Below are 8,734 nucleotides of genomic sequence, written 5' to 3' on the forward strand. Positions count from 1 at the left end.
TTTTTTTTTTCAAACCTACAGCACCTGGTCTTCCTAGGTGGTCTCCCATCCAATTACTAACCATGCCCGACCCTGCTTAGCTTCCGAGATCAGACACGATCGGGCACATTCAGGGTGCCATGGCCGTGGACTTTGTATTTGGTATAGAGAGGAAACTGGATGGATGGCAGCATCTCTCTCTAGAATTACCCTGAGGACGAATGGGTGATCATTTTACCACCTGAGCCCTGGCCTACTGTAAGCTTTAAACTCTGAGCCGTGCCTGGGATATCAATAAAGGCACCTTACGAGAAGAACAACCAGACTGAGGTGATCCTACCAAAGACCAACCACTCAGGATTAGCTAGACAGTGATTCTCAGCCTTGGCCGTCCATTAGAATTATCTGCAGAGCTTTTTACGTCCAGGTTGCAAAGAGGACCAATTAAAACGTGAACATCAGTAGCTGTTCAAATGCCCCAGATGACCATAATGTGCAGCCGATACGGAGGCCTTCTGGCCCAGGGCGGCTGGCTGTGTAATGGCGAGCACCCGGGCCAGAGGGAAGGAGGGTAGGACTCCATGCTTCTCAGATCCACAGATATGACATACCTCAAAGAAATCACCTAGGCATTTCTCACTTTTTTGTTTCGTTTTATATGAATCACTTTAGCTGCACCAGACCATACCGCCAACTGTCGATTACTGATTTAGGTCAGACTGTGCCTTCAGCACGTGGTATAGTGACGCAGCTGCGGACAGGCTGAGGACGAGACTCTGGGCACAAACAAAAGATAAGCTGGAGGGAAGAATTTTCTTCTAAGCAGGAGTTAATTCCTGAGTCTAGGATATTAGCATGGCTTATAGGCGGACACTCATTCTACTGTTAGAAACAAAACAGCTGTGGTGAACAGAGTCACACTGATTTTAGTGTCCATCCCCCTAAAGGACTCACACTGTATTCAGGCAGAGATCACTAATGAGTGAGTCATGCTTGTCTCATTATTTGGAAATTTCACACAGTTGGTATCATTACTTGCCCGACCCAATCTCTGGGTAAGTAAACACATATCAGCTAGTACCTACAACGGAGATGCCAACCTCTAAAAGTCTGCAAAACGGATCACTCTCTCATTTCCACTCCTCACCAGTGAATCCCTGTTTAGACCTTGCAACCTGCCAGTGCGTTAGAATGAAAAGGCAGAAGGCTTTCCAGGGTATCCACTGAAGGGACAGACGTCCTTCCCCAGCTGTAACAAAGGTTCAAAGGCAGGCAACCTGACCTGGCTCAGGGTACTCGTTCCCCAAACAGCTAGCCAGTCAAGAGAGTGCTACACCTGGATTGAAGGATTAGGAGGCCTGCCTGGTGACATTTTCTACTGAAACGACATTTCCTGACACCGACACCATTCAAGGGAGGCATTAAAAACAGGAACGTCTCTCTTTGGAGTGACAAAAAGCAAAACAGGTCATCCAAAAATCCGTGTCACGCACACCTCCACGTCAAGATATTGGTAGAAGGCTCATTATCAGGAAAATATGGTTAATATTCCAGTCTCCCAAAAAAGGATTGCGAATGGCAATTGAAAACAAAACAAAACAACTCAAGATTCAAATAAATTTTCACATCACTAAAAGGAGTTGGGGGCATCTTTGAAAACAACAGGAAGACTCTACTCCCACCAGCTCCTCTTGCCAAACACAAACCAGTGGATAAAAGCACTAAACTCAGGCATTCTGACTCTGATGTGGGCAACGAAACCCAACGAACATCTTCACTGGACACGGAGAACTAGACACTGCGGACTGTATTTTGGGTCTGACTTTCCTTTGCTTGCTACAGAAAGCTACGCTCTTTCTTCAGCCGAGTGCTCGGAGGTAGAGTTGCTGAAGTGAGTCAGAAGAGGACGGGGTGGACAGTGGCTGAGGGGTCCAGCCTCCTGCCCAAGGCGCTACGGGCCACCTTGGAATATGCTCAGTCTTTAATGGGAGGTAGAATATTCTACATCATCAGACACCTTTTTCTCACATATATACATAAAATCACATACACATAGCTGGCAGCTCACGACAGTATTGCAACTTGCAGCAACGACATGCCCATGTCCCGAAGCTGCTTTCAACCTAAGTTTTATGCTGTACCCCCGCTCTTCTCAGGCAGATGCAAGCCAAGGTGGTTATTCTGAGGTCCCTCCTTTCGTCAGGCTTTTAAACATACATTTCACTTTAACACCTACATCTTCTTTTCTGTCTCTGAAGAACAGCTTCACTAAGCGGGTGTGATGTGTGATAACATCTTTATAAATAGAAAGTGCAAGAAATAATTTTCTTAGCCAAAATACAAACAAAGCAATAAAAAGCTCTCATAGCCTACTAGGCCAAGGATTAGATTTTTTAGAATCCATGATACAACAAAATGCTTCTAAGCTAATAGTCATAGCAGATGAGTAAATACACTTATAAACATACATTTATGAAAAAGGTATTAAGAAAATAGCCAAACATCTCACAAAGGTTATTTGCATGAACTATCTTTAGTATACCACTCTGCGTTCAATGCACATGCATATACAATTGAATTATATTAGTATTATTTTTATTGGGCCAGTTTTCCAAAAAGAAAACAGGCTCATTTTTTAAAACTTCAAATCACATGATTTAAAATCATTTTTGTAAAAATATTAGAACTATCATATAAATTCTAAATATCTCTGCTATCTGGCTGATGGCCATTCCAGAGGCGGGTCTCAGTCACACTCTTAAGTGACCCTCGTTTCAGTGTCTCGGCTTTCAGAGGAGACACATTTCAGGCTTGGTTCCCTGTGTTATAATTGTTTTTGCAACGGTTCTTAAAGAACCACTGTAGTTAGGATTCTATTACCTTATAGGAAACTCGGCAGATCATCTTCAAGTATGACATAAATATCTGCTTTAAGATGTAGCTACAGGCAGCAAGCTACACCTTAAGAAATTTCTACTCACTCAGGTTGTTGTGATTGGCTTGAAATGCTTTAGACTTGTGATGCTGAAAAGAAAGAACAAATATTTTGTCAATCTACAAGTTCCCTTTCTTCTGACTTTGCTCTCTTTTGCAATTCAAGACCACAGTACTGAATTTTCATGCAACCAACAGATGATTCCGAACTGAAGAGTCACAGAGAATTTAGAGGAGGGGCCCAAGGACCTATAAAATCCAGAACGAGACATCCCCATAGGTGGAAATGTGGATCAAAAGGAATATAGTAAGGCTCCTTTATGTCGCTTCATTTAAATTTGTCCCCATTTTTACAGGATAAAATCTAATCTTGATGCCTAAAAGCCTCAAACACTCCATCCCTGATTGTCCAGCTGCAGATGCCAAAGTCTTGGCTTTCTCTTCCCAGCACTTTGCAGAGTCCCAAGTACCACTTTGATTCCTACATTTGCAATTCCTGAGGCCTGACCTAAGGACAGAGATCTCTTTATTATATGATAATTGGGGGTGAGCAGCAAGAAGCCCTCACAGCTAACGCTCCGGGAATCCACTGCCCGTGGACTGGATGGATAATCCCAAACCTTTCTCCTCTTAGAAAGTGTACTGGTTTGGAGATGATCATTTCTAGTGCAGACTTTATTCTCCTCCCCTAGTTCTTGTGACAGCAGTAATAGTCTATTATAAGCCAGCGGGAGTATAAGAAAGTACCTAAATCAGACAAGTCTAACGAAATATCATAAAACTTCAATGATCTGTTATTTTAGGTAAGACAGGCTGGCAGCAACTGCTAATTTTGAAGGATTCACAACATATAAAATGGAGCAATGGCTTTTCTCATGTGAAAAGTAATAAAAGTGGGACGAACCTATTCATTTTCTAGCACAAAACTGTGCCAGAGGCGGTGCAGAAGACGGGGCTAGGATACGCAGGCGAAACTTTCAATTAGCTTAAGAATACGATCCATCTGGCTGCTCAATACGAACCTCTGTTGAAAGAGATTTACTAGCCATATAAAATGTCCATACCATAGGAGTTTCCACCTATTTGTAAACTTAGTTGATACAGCTGACATCTCTAATAACTCAAGTTCTATAACGGTAAGTTCTTCACTCCCTCTGGAGTATTTCCGGCTCAGCATGTACAGTTACTGTGGCTTTTCAGAAAAAAAAAAAAACAAAAAAAAAACCCCCCCGCCAAAAAAAAAAAAAAAAAAAAAAAAAAACAGGCAAGTGCTCACAACTGGGAACGAAAAAAATAATGTAAATTTTGCTATAAGATAAATGAAACGGGGGCGGGTAGCTAATGAAAGCTGATGCAGGTATCTGTCTCGTTCTCCTCCTAGCTCCTCTATAGCAGATCTAAGAAATGGTTTCTATGGCACAAACCACAGACCTCAATGAATGAACAGAGAAGAGTCAAGACACATCAAAGCATCTAATGCTCCTACAACAGATTACAGATGGGCCCCAAATCCTGATACACCTTCTGGGCTGACCAGTGACTTCTGCGACCAGAAGTGTATGGCGGGGACCCTATGACACCTGTAGGTCTGGCCTTTAAGGGGACTGGTGCCTTCTACCCAGCCTCTTGCAGGCCTGGGCTGCCATTTTTAATAAGTCTGACTACCCTGATGGAGAGACGCCATACAGAGTCCCCGAGACGCCAGAGAGGAAGAGGAGGCTGCCGAGCCTAGCCAGTCTTCCAGCCCTCCCCGCCAAGGTGGCAGCATGTGACTGAGTTCGTCCCGGACACTCCAGACCAGTCTAGCCATCTGCTGAATACTGCCAGGTGACCCGAGTCATTACCACGGGGAGCAAGGGAACTGCCTAGACGAGCCCCTCCTGGATTTCTAATCCACAGCATCCTGACACATAAAACAGCGTAAAGTCGCTAAGGTTTGGGGTAGTCTGTTACACAGCAATAAATCACTGGGATGCTAGCTTTCAATTTTTGCCTTGCGAGTGACTCGTTCACTCATTCACCACTAGACTGAGCAAACGGGTGACTCCTCTGAATCAGGGGGCAATATCTGCCAAAAATATTCACCATTTGACGTCTGCTCAGAGATCAACTGCATTATCTTTTGAAGAAATCTTCCAATCCCTTATTCTTGAATTAACGGTTCACTATAAGCCGTACTGTTACTGGCCATTGTGTATTGCAGTGCACCCCAACTCTTCTCAGTAAACAGAGTCGATATGATGTTGTGGGGATAGTCTGGGCTTCAGAGTCAGATTAGTGAATCTTGGCTGTGCGATTCATCCACTGTGTAGCCTCGGGCTCATCAGTTTCCTCATCTAGACAGTGTGGTACAATTATTCCTCTGAAAGGCAATGCAGTCCATTAAGAGTGTCAACTCTAGTGTGAAAATGCCAGGGTCAACCTCTCTGTGTCTCAGTGTTTTCCTCTCTAAAGTGAGGATAGTAACAGTATCTACCCTAATGGGGCTGTCATAGGGCGAGATGAGTTAATCAACGCGAAGCACATAGAACTGTGCCTGGCACATAGAAAGCATTCAAAAAAAGTCAGCTATTTTTAGTTCTATTGTTATTCTCTCTACTGTGATTATGTCACTAAAGCACTTAGCGCAGTTAATTCTGTCCCCTTCTTTTTGATCCTCTATCCCTGTAGTGAAAAGTGCAGGCTTGTCAAAAGCATACATCCAGACTCCAAGTGGGTTTAGGACTCAAGGACAGGAAGCCACATCCAAACTATGTCTAAAATCAATTCTGTTATACAAATTCCAAGTATATTGTCTGGTACCAAAAAGTACTGTTTACTTAATGGAACAGATTCTCCTGTATGCTATCTATCACTTAAGGTAAGTGTTTTCACAGAAACATTTTCCTATGAGATACTCTGACTATTGGCATTATGGATTAATTCAGAGTCTAAGATTCACAGTATATTAAATTGTGCTGTTGGCCATATGAGATACTGTACATGTCTCTCTCTTAACTGGATGGTGAATTCTAGCCTCTTCAACCAGACTTACTGAGTAGACACGAAAGAAACAAGCATTAGAAAAGTTTTTTTTTTTCCATAACTGCTCTGGCCTTTATAACTTAGCTTTGTTGTTCAAAGCTTCCACTATTTGAGCTAGCGGGAGTTTCTTAACTGTGTTAAGATGGGAGGTATTTGTTATATAGATCATGGGAAAGAAGTACGATAAGAAATTTATTTATGTATGTACCCTCTGGGAAGATAATGTGTAGGAATATTTGCCTTCTAGGTCATTGCTGTTCATCACAGTTAAGGGAAAAGATATTCGGCCTGCACAGCAAACCTGGAGAGTCTGTACAGATTCCCCCCAACTATCCCCCAGGTTTCGATATCACTGTTCCTATCGATTACATCCTTTGGAATGTAACTAAGCCAGGTGTTTCAAAGTACTCAGAACATCCAACTTTGGCTTGTCCTGAGCAAGAGAATCTACTTACTGCAGAGTAAAAGGACTGGCCCTGGGGAAGAACCAGTTAAGAAGACTGAAAACAGAGAAAGACTAGAAAGCAAAACATACGAAACTAAGACTGCTAATTAATAGGCATCATATGCTTGATGAATTCCACGGTTTTCAACAGATTCAGATTTAAATGACATCTACTGCCAAGACTTCAAATAAAGTTGGATCCAGATGATTCACCGAGCTCTCTCAATCCATTTCTTTCAGAAGTCCTATATTCAGTATTAATCAGAAAAGCAGCACTCCAAAATCTCAAGAACGCACTATTAGTCCGAGCATAAGCAGAGCTAATCTGGGCAAATATTCAAGAACCTTTAGGATGAAGATTCTTTACTACCAAGAGGTACAGCATATAAAACTAATATCCAATTTAGAAAAAGGCAACTTTAAGAATAAAATGCCTAGTGAGGAGGTGTCCTATAGGAGACTAGGTCACTCATCTAAGCTTTGAAGGTGCTGTACAGCCACCACAAAGGAAGACTCAAACTCACCGGGTTGTATCGGCACGGCCTAGATATACTTCATTCGGATAAGTAAATTTTTCAGAAGACCATGCATTGTTTCCAAATGGGGACCACATATATTCTCCTGTTGCAAAGAATTTTGTTTATTATCCTACCACTTTCCATTTTGCCACATCTAGCATGAATAAGCTATCTGAACAGTAAGAATGAACATTCACAAAGTAGAAAGATAATGGCCCAACATCTATTTAGAAGAATTACACACAGTAACAAAAACTGGAAGATAGGTCTACGAAGAATTTGAAATCCTTAGATGTTTCATTGTGTTTTAAAACATTCATTAGAAAAAAAAGGAAGATGTGGCTTCTTACTACTCCACACAGGACAAAGTTAGTTCACTTGAGGTTAAAATGAAGATTTATAGTACAAGGAAAGGTAAGAGGTTTCTGATCTAGAAAAACAGTACTCTGGATAAGAATCAAACCACTTATTCATAACAGAAATAAATTTTTAACATTAGTGGGAATAAATTCATTCTTGCCATCATTATGCAAACCAGTTCAAGTTAACTCAGAGGAATGGCAAAACTTACTTACAAAAACATTTTTTACAGTATTTTATGTAAACATGGTACTCATTTAACCTTCTATTATACATGGGAATTGCTTTTTTAAAATAACTTTGTTGTATCTGTAACTACCGTTCTAAAGTTGATCTACCTGCACCTGTGTGGCGAGGTCAACTCACAAGGCCTGTTCTACACGCTCTTCCAGCCATGGGAGCCATTCAGGAGGACAAAGACGACTGTGAGAAAAGGAGCTAGGAAAAGACGGCAAATTCTCTCAAGAAACTGATGGCCACATGGCCACGTGAGCTGAATAAAGGCGAAATGGCAGGACTGACACATCTGGGAGTAATTCCTTCAGATCTAATGCTGGCGGTGGCAAACTCTCGGTCCAAGCACCAGACAGTAAATACTGTATTTTCAGGCTTTGCAGGCCCCGAGGTCTCTGTCACAGGTACTCAGCTCTGCATTACAGGAGGAAGAAGCCATAAATCATACCTGAATGAATAGGTGCAGCCTCTATTCCACTGACACTTTCTTCACACTAACAGGTGGCCGCAGGATTTGGCCCGGGGGCTGGAGTTCCCTGATCCACTTCCTAAAACCCAGGGATAGACTGGGCTAAGGGATATCCTCAAGGTTAGGGGTTTACCTGACTTAATTGCTTGTTGTCCCTTTTCTAAATCTCGGCAACTAAAATACTTCAACGTTTTGCACTCTTTCCCATGTGGCGTAAGAGCTCCATTTTCAAGGACTAAATTCAAAGACTCCTCTGTTATTCCTTGAACAAATAAGTACACAGATAAGAAGGACATTTAAGGAAGAAAAAAAAAAAACCACATCTGTCACTTCTGAAAAAATAACTTCCAAGATGCCCACTCCTTCCCGATTAAACGGCTTTCTACTATGCTTAAGAAGACTTTCGTCTTTGTTCGATTTCCTTTCCTTCCCATTACCCGCTGCCTTAATTTCTTCAGATTTTCTAGTCAAATAAGATGGAGTTTTCACCAGTTGAACACAATTTGTGTCAAGTAACAGCTAAAACTTTTAAAAAGTTATTTCTTGACCAAAGGCTGTTCAGCTGTTAGGGATGAAGTTCACTACTTCGCTCTCCCAACCAAGGCCAAATTTTGACTATGGAGTTTGGAGGAAAATCATTTCTTTCTGTTGTCATACCATCTTTGGAAAACCCTGTTTCACTGACAGGGTAGAGAGAACTAGAAACATTAAAAAATACCGGAAAACAAAATAACAAGAAAACTTTCTTTAACTAACTCCCTTCTTTTCCAA

The 8,734-nt window shown here is 41.8% G+C and overlaps 1 protein-coding gene and 1 pseudogene across 1 annotated transcript in view; both read right to left on the reverse strand.

The window, feature by feature from the left end:
- Nucleotides 1-12: 12 nt before the first annotated feature.
- On the reverse strand, nucleotides 13-131 carry LOC111740570 (annotated as a pseudogene).
- Nucleotides 132-2,963: 2,832 nt separating this feature from the next.
- Nucleotides 2,964-8,734, reverse strand: part of ZBTB37 (zinc finger and BTB domain containing 37) — a 19,099-nt gene continuing 13,328 nt past the window's right edge. The window contains exon 5 of the transcript XR_895940.2: nucleotides 2,964-3,003. The gene's annotated coding sequence lies outside the window, so the exon portion shown is untranslated. The remainder of the gene's footprint in view (nucleotides 3,004-8,734) is intronic.

This window comes from Pteropus vampyrus, unplaced genomic scaffold (assembly GCF_000151845.1).
Source record: "Pteropus vampyrus isolate Shadow unplaced genomic scaffold, Pvam_2.0 Scaffold65, whole genome shotgun sequence".
Taxonomy (NCBI): domain Eukaryota; kingdom Metazoa; phylum Chordata; class Mammalia; order Chiroptera; family Pteropodidae; genus Pteropus; species Pteropus vampyrus.